The sequence below is a fragment of the Dasypus novemcinctus genome, chromosome 4, assembly GCF_030445035.2.
Source record: "Dasypus novemcinctus isolate mDasNov1 chromosome 4, mDasNov1.1.hap2, whole genome shotgun sequence".
NCBI lineage: Eukaryota > Metazoa > Chordata > Mammalia > Cingulata > Dasypodidae > Dasypus > Dasypus novemcinctus.
In genome coordinates this window covers 121,128,157-121,143,532 of record NC_080676.1, presented here as the reverse complement: position 1 = coordinate 121,143,532, position 15,376 = coordinate 121,128,157, and the positions used below count along the sequence as shown (strand labels likewise).

The window sequence follows — 15,376 nt, the reverse complement described above, 5'->3', positions numbered from 1 at the left end:
CAGTTGTCTGATCTCTGTGTGCATTCGCTATGTGCTCCTCTGTGACCACTTCTATCCTTATCAGAGGCACTGGGAATCTGTGTTTCTCTATGTTGCGTCATCTTGTTGTATAAGCTCTCCATGTGTGCAGTGCCACTCTTGGGCAGGTTGCACTTTCTTTTGCGCTGGGAGGCTCTCCTTATGGGGTGCACTCCTTGCGCGTGGGGCTCCCCTTCGTGGGAGACATCCCTGCGTGGCAGGTCACTTTTTGTGCTCATAAGCACTGGGCACGGGCCAGCTCCACATGGATCAATGAGGCCCGGGGCCTGAACCGCGGACCTCCCACGTGGTAGGTGGACGTCCTATCCAATGGGCCAAGTCCGCTTCCCAGGGTTATGGCTTCTTACAGACAGAATTGTTCATGTACATATCACATTCTTTACCAGGAGGATATACATTTATTAATATTTTATAAATTCTTTATGCATAAAATTTGTAAGCTCTGTTCAGAACTTCCCCTTTTTGTCTGATTTAGTGAGGTTGAATTCTTTTTTTTAATGTAAGCATTGAAATATTTTATTTGCTGAAATATGTATAGCACTTATCTAAATATTAACAAATGTTTAATATCTCCTTTCATGTAACAGCAGCAACAAGAGATGGCAAGCGTTCGAAAGTCTCTTCAGTCCATATTATTCTGATGATTCTTTGAAGCAAGAACTTGAACCTGTTCAGGTGCTTGATGACATGAAGTCTTGAAGATATTTATATGAAAGTGTCTTGAAATTTGCAGGCACAAAGCACTAAAGTATGCCGTCATATCAAATGAAGCAATGACCATTGCTATCCAGAGAACAATATATTCATCTACAAAATTATTAAAGTATTGATCTAAAAACAAAAGAGCTGGCCCAATGAACACAGTGTCTTGAAGGTATAGTTCACTTTTGGTCATGTGAGCTACCACTAGTTTTTGTGCAACTTTAGCAAAGACACATCCAAACATTAAGGTATAAAGACAAGGATGTTTTTCAAACACATTAGTTGCTGACTTTTTATAGATCATTATTGCCAGTATGATAATTAGTCCAATGTGGAGTCCAGGTGACAAGACACTGGTGCCTGCTATAGTAGATCCATTCTTGCCAACACCACCATGAAGGATAACATGGAAATAATTTGAACAGGAAAAAACTGCTCCACCTACTATTCCAAGAACTGGAATAATCTTCAATTTTATTTCTAGAATGGGTATCGTATAGTCCCACATTGTTGCTCCTCCAAATGTAGACAACACAAAGACGATTATTAAAGCTACCTGGATTTCAGTTACATCCACTTTTCCAAACCTCAATACGCCTGAAACAGAAGTCTGCCAGTGAGCACAATAAAACATGAACATTCCAATAAAAGAGCAGAAAAACAGCCAGTCAGGATTGGTTCCTAAGCGAACAGCAATTGATGCTCCAACTGCCATTAACACTGTGGAAAGAGAGTCACAACCATGGTCAAAAAGTTCCCCTAAACGAGAACAAGAATTTGTTCTTCTGGTTTGTTTCCCATCAATTGCATCCAGTGACTGGTAGAAAAAGAGTCCCAGGGCGCATAAAAGGAATGTCCAGTATGGTGCCTCCTCGGTGGTGGGGGGCAGTGGGCGACGAGCAGGAGCGTGGTGAGCAGGGTGACGGCGAGGCCGAGGAGGGTGATGGTGTTGGGGGCCATCCACAGCGGGACCCACCGCAGCAGCCAGGTCCAGTAGAGCTGCAGCGGCGGCTCGAGCAGGGAGACGCCGGCCGGCGGCGTAGCGGTGCTTCTCCAGCCGCCGCGGCTGCGCCGCGCTCCGCGGATCGGCCAGCGCCTTCAGCCAGCGGGGCCGGCCTGGCCCCAGAGCCCGCCGCCACGGCCGCCGTGCGGGCCCCGCCGCTGCGAGGAGCGGGGCTCCGGGGGCGCCGGGCCTTCTTGACTCTTCACACTTAAGATCAGTTTGTTTTCTGATGTGAGGCAAAGTTTGAAAGCTAAGTCTTATTTCTCTATTCATTTTTATGAAACACAAAAATAAAAGGGAATGAATAGAAATGGAGCTGAGTAACATCTGGGCATGGATTCCTGGACTGTGCTCTCTCTTAGGGTCCTAATAAATGAATGTTGGAATCCATTCTGTATAGACAGTAGCATATTTTATTTCTGAGTCCTTTAATTGTGCCGTTATCATCTTCTTAAATCATCAGCTCTGATTCTCTACAAATTGAAATCTATAGTCAACAGTCTGTCAATTCAACTTCTCTATATCAGGAAACTATGATAGTATAAGAAACATTACCAACTCATGCTGAACTACAAAATTGGTTCTTCCAAAGTAAATTAAATTTATATCCATTTTCTTTTTTTATTGCTGCTAGTAAATGTTAAACCCTTTTCTATTTTTTTTTTTTTTTGGCCTTTGTTAAATAATGGGAGTACTTTTTTCTGGTTTCTGAAAGTTATCTCTATTAATATCTTATTTATCCTTAGTTTCCTGAAATATACAATTGTGTAATAAAAATTTTATTGTTAATAAAAAGTGGTAACAAAAATACTTATCTCACAGCCTTATATCAAATTCCATCTAAGTAATAGAATGTGCAGTATTTGGTATAGAGTATTGCACAAAGTTGATGAAACAAAATTCATTAAAGTTACTGTTATTATTAACTCTTTCGCAATAATGTACTGTGACTTGGCACATATATAAATCTGTTGAGAGAGATGGTATATTCCTAAATGTGCCAATCATAAAAGTTGCTTTTGGATGTTCTGTCAAAAAAAGAAATTAGGAATATTTTTATGTTATATATAAAACTTACACGTATTTCAGAATGGGTGTGGAAGAAACCTTTATTTCTTAAATAAAAATTCTTTATTTGAGAAATTGTATTCTAATGAGGCAGATGGAAAAGCTGCAGGTAAACTCCAACTGTCATTAATTATGTATATCTATTGGATATCAACAGCTGGTATCATTATAAATGTTATGTGCGTTATTAGGCCTGTATGTAGCCTTTTATTTCCAAAATGCTTTATAGACTTTAATTAGTGCCTAACACATTTAAGAAGTGGATGAGGTTGGTTGTATCAATTTCTAAGTAATGAAACCTAAACTCTACAACTAGTACTGTTGGTATTCTAGATGTAGAACTAACTCAACTTACTATATAAGTATTTGTAATGAGTCTATAATCGTACTCTATGTTTTGTTTGAGTTCATCTTTTTTCTAAATATTATGGTGCTATTTTTATTGCCCTGTCTCCTTCATTCAGGACTTTTTGAATAGTCTTCTTTTATGGGACAATAGTGTTTGTTTTGTTAATTTTTTCTCTTAAGGAAAATGTTTCAAATAGAGTTTTCTAAGAAAATGTTATTTACATAATTTATTTTTACATTAATTTTACAAAAATGGGCAGAATCAAACATTTGCAAAATATGAAGGCATAATTGCCAAAATATAATTTTCTTCTAAAAACATGAGTATGCCAGAATGTGCCAGACAACATTTTTCTTAATATACATAATTTTTTTTCCTGGATTGATAAAAATTTTGTCAAAGTATCCATAATTGCAGCAAGACGATTTCAATATTATTGGGAAATGAATTGGCAGAATAAAAAACTCTGATCACAACTTTATGTATTAATAAGCCAATCAGCCCAAACTGGTAGATATTAAACTAAGCATCAGGGTTCTGGTCTCACAAATCTAAAGCTAGTAAATGTGGTTTGGATTGTGGAGATAAATTTTGCTCTGTTTAAAAGTGAAGAATCAAGGGTATGTTATTCTCTTTTTGGAGTTCCATGTATTGTATAAACACTTAAAATATATTTAAGTTTATATGGAAATTCAAATGTATATAATAATTTAAAAATTACTTATATTAAATAATAAGTGATAGAATAATTCATATCAACTTGACAATGTAACTGAAAACAATACATTACTTAACCTGTTCAAATTAGTGTATTTAGACTTTTTAATTAACTAGGTATAGGTAATTAAATATATTTTCCATTCCTCTTTATTTAATATCTCCTTCTTTATTTAACTTTTCCTGACCACAACTTCTAGAAAATGCATATTCCAGAGAAGGACAATTAATTGTAAGTTAAAGAATATTTTGAAGAAACATAATAAAAGAGGCATTGCTACACAGGACTTATTAAAACAAAAACTGAAACACTACTTTTATCTTTATTGGAAATGTTATTTAGTCTATTTGTAAATTATCTTATGGAACTATTAACTGCAGATAGATAAATTGGAATAAGAACTATATTTTTGGCATATAATGCTTGCTTATATTGTCCCAGGAAAAGGACTATAGAATAATCATCATCACTGGTATTTATTAAATGAACATTTATAAATTGTCATTATCCAAAATGACCAAAAACACTTTTCAGTCATGATAACTGTTCCTATATACATAATATTTGAATCAAATATATGCAAGCCTTTCTATTAACAATTCTTATATTACAGTTTAAAATATTCAATTTTTATTGGGGCGGAAGCTTAAGTGCCCTCTGTAATGCCTTTTCCCAAAAATTTAATACTTCAGTTCAGGAAATAACCACTAGTTCCAGTATAAGCAAATATTTAAATTACCAAAAATAAATAAGAGCTCTAATTTGCATTTCAAGAAAGAACTTTTGGGGACCAAATGAAAAAAAAACTGTTTTAAATATGATTACTATAAGCACATGAAAAAATGCTCCAAATCTCTAGCTATCAGGGAAATGCAAATCAAAACTACAATGAGATACCATCTTACTCCCATAAGATTGGCAGCTATGAAAAAAACAGAAGAATACAAATGCTGTAGAGGATGTGAAGAAAGGGGAACACTCATCCATTGCTGGTGGGAATGCAGAAGGATCCAACCATTCTGTAGGACAGTTTGACGGTTTCTCAAAAAACTAACCATAGATTTGCCATATGACCCAGCAATACCACTGCTGGGTATATACCCAGCAGAACTGAAAACAAGGACATAAACTGATATATGTACGCCAATGTTCATAGCAGCATTGTTCACTGTCGCCAAAAGTTGGAATCAACACAAATGCCCATCAACAGACGAGTGGATCAATAAAATGTGGTATGTACACACAATGGAATACTACTCAGCTCTAAGAACAAATATACTACAAACACATGTGATAACATGGATGAATCTTGAGAACCTTATGTTGAGTGAAGCAACCCAGGCATTGAAGGACAAATACTATATGACCTCAATGATATGAAATAAGAAAGCTGCCTCAGAGAGCTAGAGACTGGAAGATAGGCTTACAGGAAATCGGGGGGAGGAGGAAGGATGTGAGCCGACGTCTGCAGGGGTGGAATTTATGATGAGCTGGCGGTAAGTATGAACACAAAGAAGAGATAAAATGGGGGCAAGGGGTTGCCATTGGGTGGGGCTTTGCGGGTTTGAGGGGGGTTGGGGATGGGCGGATGGGTACTATTGCCCAGAAAGTGGGGGGGGGGAGGGGCAAAATATGAACATAGGAGAGTGTCAGGTGTTGGTTGAGAGTAAAATGCTGAGAAAATCGTATCAAAATATAATTAGGAGGGTTACCTGTTTAGGATGCTCGGAGGGATGGTCTGACGTGGGAGGGACTCCTGGGGAATGTCTGAATGCTCATTTTGCCAGAGTGGGTTGTACCATTGGGTAGAGACCCAAGTAGTGAGAGTGGGGGTGGACCCACATTCTGGGGAGGACTAATGCCATCAAATAAAGGGAACTGTATCTCTCGAGAGAAAGGGTGGCTCCCAGGGCATTGGGGCAGTTGAGCAAGTTAGGCCCTGAACACTGTTGCAAGTATCTATGGACGTGGCTCCTTGGGAAATGGAGGTTGGCTGTCACTGTGGGCCCCAAGGGGAGGGGAAAATGGATGTTAAATGTGTGGAACCAAGGTAAATGTGGGGTAAGACAGGAGTTTCGCGAGAGTACACAAGGATGGATATAAAACATGTAATATTACACCATAAACATATAGGGGACGACAGACTAATAATGTAAACCATAATGTAAAACATAGGACAACTAAAAATTTAGAAAACTGTATATCCTAAAGTATGGACCACAATGTAAGCACAGATGTCACCTTGTTTGAAAGCTATTGTCTCAGAGACTGTACATCAGTTTAAGTAAATATGATATGAATAAGTTATAAGAATATAGTTGTGGAAGGGAAAAGGTTTTATGGTGGATGTGTGGGAGTACCGTATATTGTATATATGAATTACTGTGGTCTAGGGCTCTTGTGAAGAGAAGTTCAATAATTAGGAAAAAAGAAAAGAAAAAGATAGGATGTAGAATTTTTCCAAATCTACATCGTATTCCATATCTAACCTTTAAACCCATCACTGTATTCCATTTTACTAGTAAGGTATCCTGACATTATATTGGGCTTCACTTTTCAGGAAGTTTTGGATCACAGGGTGGTTCAACAATGGCAGCGGAGGAATACTGGTGATATATTGACAGGTGATATATGGCTGACAGGGAGCTATACAGGGCATACGTCCAGGCTGCATGGTAATGTTTGGATATACTCATAGTGGCAACAATTAAAAACTACAGCTGGGGGGGTACTGGGTTCCTGGCGGGGGGTGCTCTGTTGTGGTCCCTAGGGGAGCAGCGGCAGTCCCCCAGGTGCAACGGTAAGGACCAGGAAGGAATGAGGGTCCAACAGTGAGACCATGATACTAATGACTATGCTTGTGAGCCTATATGCCTGAAATAAGAACAAGGCCTAGAGCAGCACTGTGCCTAGGAATTTCCTCCTGACAGCCTTCATGTTACTCAAATGTGGCCAGTCTCGAAGCCAAACTCAGCATGTAAATGCAATGCCTTCCTCCCAGCATGGGACATGACACCCGGGGATGAGCCTCCCTGGCACCGAGGGATCACTACCAAGTACCAACTGATGATGCAACTAGAAAATGACCTTGAATTAAAGGTTCAATGCGGATCAGCAGAATATCCCTGTCTACATATAATAACATGACTTTAAAATGCTGTTTGACCTAATGTAAGAGGGAAATGGAAAGGAGAAATGAGTTTATATGGCTACGAGTCTCTAAAAAAGAGTCTGGAGGTTGTCAGAAGGATTGCCCTTACCCACAACTGAGCAGAGTCTAAGAGACAGATAAAGTAGATACAACCCCAGGTATTGGTTCTTAAGGGCTAAAGAGACTCACGGGTTCTATGGTCATGGCAGATGGGGTTCACTGCCATGTCAGATGGCCCTTCTTTGGAGCTGGTGTTTCTGCATGATGGAACTGGACTCAGATGGGATCTCTTTTCACAAGACTTTCATGCTACTTTACTGGAATTGTAGTTGGTGTTGGGGTTTAAGATATATTTTGGGGATTTGAATCTCTGGACTGACAATATGATAGCCAGGCCCTGAACCTCAACAGACTTCAGCTCCTACACTCTGATTTATTGGACTCACCCCACTCAGCTAAGATGGAGTTGAAGAAGGACAACCACCACACCATGGAGCCTAGAGTGCCTACAACTGAAAGTAGGAGGATTGCATCCAATATCCATGTGGAATCTGAGCCTCCTCTTGACATAGAGGTGCAATGGACACAACCAATCCAAGGTCCACAGAGAAAAGGTGGCATTGGTATGGGAAAAGAGGCCATGGTGGCTGATGGGTATGGGGAATGGGAGGAAGAGATGAGATGTGGAGGCGTTTTTGGAACTTGGAGTTGTCCTGGATGGTACTTCAGGCGCAATCACTGGACATTGTAAACCCTCCCAGGGCCCACTGGATGGAACGTGGGAGAGTATGGGCCCACTGGATGGAACGCGGGAGAGTATTGACCATGAGGTGCAGAGATGCCCAGAGATGTACTTAAACCAAATGCAATGGATGTGTCATGATGATGGGAGTGAGTGTTGCTGGGGGGGGAGTGGTGGGGTTGAATGGGACCTCATATTTTTTTAATGTAATATTTTTACAAAATGAATTAAATTAAAAAAAATAAAAAATAAAAAAATAAAAAAAAAAAAGACACTGGGGGAATACACAGAAGAAAATGTCACGGTACGTACAAGACAACGTATCTTATAGTGATGAAAGACATAATGTCTAAAACTTTTTTTATTATTAAAATTTTTAAAATTTGTAATAAATAAATAAATAAATAAATAAATAAATAAATATGATTACTTTAATAAAAGTATAAAATTTTAGACCCAGACCATGTTAATTATGTGGGAATGTGAATAATTTTCAATTACAAATGTATAAAAACCAATCATTTAAATAGAAAATGGAATGAATTTAAACCAATTATTTTATCTGTCATCACTTGACTTACGTACATTTCAAGAACATCTTTTTTAAGGAAAGCCTAATGTAGGTTAATTCCTCTTTAAAAGTAATAAAGATAAATATTAATGCTATTGATTTTAGATGGGTGTGACTTAGTTGACAAGAAATTACCTGTTGATAATTTAGATGTGTCTTAGAGCAGTGGATTTCAAAATTTGTTGCTTACTAGAATCACTTAGAGAGATTTTAAACATCCCAGTATCTAATTCACACCACCTACTGATTAAATTAGAATTTCTGTGGTGGGGGGTGTGTCAGAAGAGCATTAGTACATTTTTTTTCATTCTTTTGGGATTTCCAATGCATAGCTAAATTAGAGAATCAGTCTTTAAAAAGATTGTAAAAATTAAAATGTAGTTTCTGTTCTAAGAGTTGTAAAGTAAGGCCCAAGATTCTGCATCTTTAACAAGTTTTAAAGAGATTTAATTGCTGGAGTTCCTTCAACTTCAACTTGAGGAGCAATATCTTAGCACATCTTTGCAAATGCAACATTATTCAAATTCTATGTGAAAATGAAGTACAGTATTTGTTTTATGACAACAGAGAGAAGATCCCATAAGTAGGTGAAAAGTTTGACTTCTTTCTTGTAAATCAGGTAATTTGTTATAGCACTAAAATAGTAATTTAACTAAATTTTAAAATTTGATCATTATGACCTTAAATTATTTTAATGTAAGTATTTAAGTATACTTATTGATGTAGAAAGACATATATGTTTTAATAAATGGTTCTCTATAAAAAGTTTGGTCTAATTACCTAAAAGATGTTGTTTGTCTATGATATTTTCAGAAATTTAATAATTCCATAGGACGAGAATAAATTTTAGTTCACACAAGATTAAAGTAACTTTATCACCATTTCTAGAAAGCTTGTCCTTATGAATCTGACTTTCCAATATATCATTTTATTTGAGTCAATCAGAAAATAGTAGAGCCACTGTTATACTCTTTCATAATAACAATGATGATAATATATTGTAAATATCATTTATAATGAAAGAAAATCTAAATCTGAAAACCAAAAAAGCCAAACCTAATAACCTATTGGAATCCAGAAATTGCCTAATGAATTCTATGATATTTTGACTTCATTATTCATGGAAGAATGAAAAAGTAATACGATTCAATATGAATCCTATACCTTTACTTCTGCAAATTTTGTTCTTTTAATTGTATGCTGAGGAAATATGAATAGCATTAATTTGCTTCTTTAAATTTACTTTGCTCCTCTTACTTATATTCAGTAGAAAAAAATCTCATTTACCTCCAGTTAATTACATTTTATTAGTCAAAGCAATAAAACTAAGCAGCCATTTCTTTTCTAGCTATCTTCATATCTGATTAATACAAGTGGATTTTTTAATGATCCTGTAAGTATATTAAACATTAGGTGAAACAGTATTTGAACCTATTTTGATTTTGAATATTGACATCAAGGGTTAGAAAACGAATGCATCATAATTCCCTAAAACTCTCTCTTAATCTGACTCCTAAAAAGGACAAGAATATGTTGCATCTAAGTACTCATCATTTTCGAATGTTCAGAGCTACTACTGCCACTGTCATCATGGCAACAACAATAAGAAAAGTCTAAGTCATCCTGTGTTTGGTAGGGAAGGGAGTGTTTAATTGAGGAAGAACGTTTTATTGAATTTTTAATCAGGATGGAACAGACATAGAATATTTTTAAAATTTATGAGCTAGGGGGAAGTGGGAAATACATCAAATTAATGTGTTTAAAATTCCCGTACTGAAAGCATACCTCAGGTAACATTCTGTAGAATTGTAAAACTTAGGTATTCATCAATGCATTATACTAATTCACACTTCTAAGCAATGGTTGAGGTGATTTAATTATTGTCACTTTGAAATGACACATGCTATGCTGGTTACATAATGACTGCTTGAGAAACAAAGCCTATTAGACAGTCACTTCTATTACTGCTCTTGCAGCATGCAGTGCTAACAAGAACCACAAGTCACATAATGGGGCACCAAAACATACTTTTCTAATTTTTTTTTTTAATTTGAAGAGAATTGGAAGAAGTCAAGTAACACAATACTGTAATTTACTTTATTCAACAGTATTATATCTACTTAGGCCTGAATATTTTTAGAATAGATTTACATATATTTCATTTCAGTTTTAAATAAAATACATCTTAGAATTATTAGAACTGTGGAAGGATATCAAATTTTATACTTAGAATATAATAAATGAAACTGGAAAAATACACATAATTTTATTTATCATACACTTAGATATTTTACTTTGGTGATACTGAGAGCAAGAACACATCACCTTGTAAAGAATGTTGAAATTGTAATTAGATTCCTGTACTGAAAATTAAACTCTGATTTATGATTCACACATCTTTTATTTTGTCTTCAGAAATAATTTTATATTTATATAAAAATGTGCAAAAATAAGAGATTTCACATGCACCCTCCACCCTTCATCTAATGTTCATCTTATATTAATCATAGTATAATTACTAAAATTTAAAAATTAATATTGGTACCATGATAATAGCTAAACTACAGATTTTATTTACATTTCACTAGTTTTTCCATCAATGTCTTTTCCTGTTCAAATTTCCAATCTAGGATCCAAAATTGCATTTAGCAACCATGTCTTTATAGTCTCCTCTACTCTACGACAACCTCAGTCTTTCTTTTTCTTTCATGACCTTGACACTTGTGTAGAGTAGTAGTTGCATATTGCATAGATTGCCCTTCAATTTGAGTTTAACTAATATTTTTCATTAGATTGAATATATGCATTTTGCAAGAATATCACACAAGTGATTTTTCCATCTTAGTAAATTATCAGCAGTACATAATGTCCGTATGTCTAATTACTGGAAAAACAATCCTTGATCACTTGATTAGGGTGATGCAGCTGGGTGTCTCTACTTTCAAGTTATTATTTTTTCCCCTTGTAGTTAATAAGTATATTGCAGGGTATTCTTTAAGACTGTGCAAATTTCCTTTTCTCCTCAAAATTTTTACCACTCATTTGGGAATCTGCCATGGACATTGCCTTCACCCCTTATTACTGTGGTGTTCTAATGGCAATTTTTTATTTCCTTCATTCCTCTTATATTTAATTACTGATTAAATTAATTTATTTAATTTTTCCAATAATTTATTTGATTTTTTAATGTATATATAAAGGAACAATTTGGGTGCTGGTTTCTGAATTTATTAATGTAACTTGATGCTAGGTTCTATAAAAAAGTCATCTGGTCACAATAAATATTTACATGCAATAAAATGAAGTTAAAAAAACATAATCATAGAGACATAGCATGATGCAAATTTAACGATATAGAGAAAAATGAGGATGTAAAGATTTAAAAGCTAGATTGTGCAAGCTAAGATCTATATATGCAATTAAAATATTACTTCTAAGCCTTGTTTATAGTAAAGTGTTCTCTTGGGAAGAAAATACATTTTCTGATTTGGGAGATGATATTTAAAATAACAATTGAATTTGCGTCTGATAATTCTAAAACTTCCTGTTTCTTCTGAATGGTATCTGATTTCTTTCTCATCGCAATAAGTTTATTTTTATTTTTTTATTAATTTAAATCTACTAGATCACATTTTGTCAATAAATTCCAGATTAAAAAAAAACCCTATATATTCATATGCAGACAGAAACACACCACTTCTTATCCCTAAGCTTACCGAGAAATGCACTTTCAGATAATGCCACTTACAATGTCTATATTCTGGTCTTCTGAGTTGCCCAGCCAATAGTCCAATCAGTCATTAACTCTCCTGACTTATCTTTGCTTTACCCTGGTAAATAGTTATTTCTATATAGACAAAATAAAGTAACCACAAAATGACAATAATAATGATAACATTAATTTTAAAAAGCACACCAAGAATTCATGACAATAATCATCATTTCTATTTTTAAAACATAAACATTTTCCAGGTTTTCAAATGACACATTGAACACCCACAATTACAGTTATCTTAAAGTAAAATTAGATCCACTGTACAGAACATTCAATATCTCTGGTAATTGACTTTTCTGGAGCATATATATGTGAAAAACCAATGTAACTTCATTTGAGGACTCCTGTATCCTGTATACTTTCCTCTTAATATCTCTAATTATCATGTATTACATCCTTTACTTTACAAATTGGGGAGAAAGTGGGATAAATAAACTCATCTAAACTTACATTTTAGGAGAAAAGACTAATTCACATATACCTGATTTCTTTTGTATTGTCACATTACACCAAACTGCTTGATAAATTATTAGAAATTCCAATCCTCAAATTTATTGTTTTTAAAATTATGTTGGCATCATTTCAACAATACAAGATGATTCCATTTCTGTTAAAAAGAACACTCATTGGTTTTGTTTTTTTTTAATATCTAGAATTTCCAAGGTTCAGTCAAATTTCATATTAAGTGGTGAAAATAATTTATCCATACTTTAATTTCATTTATAGGATGACCCAAAGCTATTCAAGTAGACAAAGAATGAAAGTGTTTTTATAATGGTATAGTGTACAATGTAGCAAGGATACTTATTTACTTTTTAAGCTGGCTTCTTTCATAAATCTTTCAGAATTTTTGCAAGGAACAAAAAATAAAATGTTTATAAAGGAATTTTCTTAATGCTACCTTCATAGCTTTATTAGGTTTATTTCAAATACATTTTAAATCTCTGCAGCTATCTATAGTTTTCAGATACTTGGTTTTCATATGAAAAGGCATATCTGGGTACAGTCAATAATCTTTTCAAGCTTTATAGTTTGTGTGAGTCTTCATTCCTACTGAGGATTAACTGCCTTGAGCTGCAAAAAGTTCACAACTTTCACTCTTCCTGATAAGAAGAAAATCCAAAATGGCAGAAGAGATTTTTGTAGCTTGTGAAGATTTTTTTTCCTTATTACAGAACTTGTGAGTTTACAGAACAATCATGCATAAAATACAGGATTCCCAAACATTACTCCACCACCAAAACCTTGCATTGGTGTGGAAAAATTGTTACGATTGATGATAGCACACTTTTTTATAACTGTACTATTAACTGAAGTCCATGAAATTTTTTAAATAAAAATATTCTGTTACTATCTATACAATCCAACATTTCTCTCTTTTAATCACATTTAAACATATATTACTTGTGAAGATCTTAACTGCTAGAAAAATCTGTTCTGTAAAGGGGAACATATAAAAAGTCCAGGAAGAGAAACAGTCAAACAGAAAGAACCAACTTCCAAATAAAATTCAAAATGGAAAGTAATGGCAACAGTCATGAAAATGAGTATGAAAGAAGCATAATCAGGATAAACTTATTTTTAAATTAAATAATTATCTTCAGTAATGTAATACAATTTGGCTTTTACAGTCTCTGATTAAATATTCTAACAGATGCAACTTTTCATAGAGTATTTTTTTTTCTAATCTCACTTTCAGAGTTTTGTAATTTCTTCTGTATATTACATCCTTTAAAATAATCACTCTTATGACAATAGTAAGTTATGTAATGAAAAACATATTTCATTATGTATACCATGTTATTCTAGTTTATATGTAAACCTCAATGCTGAGAGAATGTCTGTATAATGATCATTAAAATATTAATGACAATGTATGAGAAACTTTTATATGTGTATTTTTGGAAATCAAAGTTTATTTGCGCATACTGATGTTCTTTACAAAACAGAAAATCAAAGAAGTCTGTTGTGTAATGATTCCTAAATATAGGTCTCCAACCCTGATATATAAGCTCTTTTTCTCCCTGTTGGTTATTATCTTATTTTTTGCCAGAGTTGCTATGACAAATACAAAACATCACTTGTTTTGCAACAGGAATTTATTGTCTCATGGTTCTGGAGGCCAGGAGTCCAAAACTAAATAAGGCATTCATAAGACCGTGCTCTCTCTCTGTGGTTTATAGCATTCTGGTGCTGGTTTGCAGCCACCCTTGGGGGTCCTTGGCTGGCATCTCTTTCTCCCATCATGATATTCTCTCTATGGTATTCCAGATATTCCAGATTCCCCTGACTTCTGGCTTCTCCCTGTGTTTCTGGATCTTTCTTTGAGGCCTTCAGTAATATGAATTAAGCCACATCTTGATTCAGTTTGGCCATACTAAAATAGTATCTTTATTATTCAGAGTAGAAGACCCTATTCATAAATGAATCCACACCTGAACTGATGATAAATCTTCAAAGGGTCCTTTTTACAAATGGATTCATACCCACAGGACCTTGGAATAATATTAAAAACATGTCTTTTGTTGAGGTACACTGTTCAACCTACCACCAATATCATTGTTTAGAATTGTCACAGTGCTTTCACATCTAATGTTATGAAAGAGAAGCCTTGATATCTACCATGAAACTGTTTTTTTCCCCACAATATCCCCTATCTAATTAAATGGAAACTCTTATACCTATTCCCAAACAATTTAGAGTCATCATTAACTCTCCTTTTTATTGAATATACCAAATTCAAACCATGAAAAAAACTTGTGCACTATAACTTTATAATTTATCCAGAATTTCCACTTTTCCCACCTATACTTCCGATATCGTAATCGAACCAACATCCCCCGCTCTCATTCTTACGCTTTTACAGTTACACCTGACAATGAAGTTAGAGTAAACATGTAAGAATGGAAGTCAGTTCTTGGTATACTCTTCCAAAATCATTTGAAATAATTTCCCAATATATATAAGCATATAATTCCAAATCCTTATCATAGTACTGTAGAGGCTGCTTGATACTGATTTTTGCACATTCTATTCTTCTTCTATATTAAAATAATTTTAATTTCATTGGAAGTGGCACTGTTACACAAGTTAGAGGCCAATAAGATGTAAGCAGAAATCTTTATAGACTATGTTAAGGAATGTTTCTACAAGTGCAGCTGACTCTCTTATTTTGCTCTTTTATTTCCCCTTTCTAAAATTCTGGAGTGTAAGTGTGTGGTTTAAAGCTATCCTATAAACTTGAGAGTGAGGAGCACA

The 15,376-nt window shown here is 34.7% G+C and overlaps 1 pseudogene; it reads right to left on the bottom strand.

The window, feature by feature from the left end:
- Positions 1–599: 599 nt before the first annotated feature.
- On the bottom strand, positions 600–14,955 carry LOC101430101 (cholinephosphotransferase 1 pseudogene; annotated as a pseudogene).
- Positions 14,956–15,376: the final 421 nt, after the last annotated feature.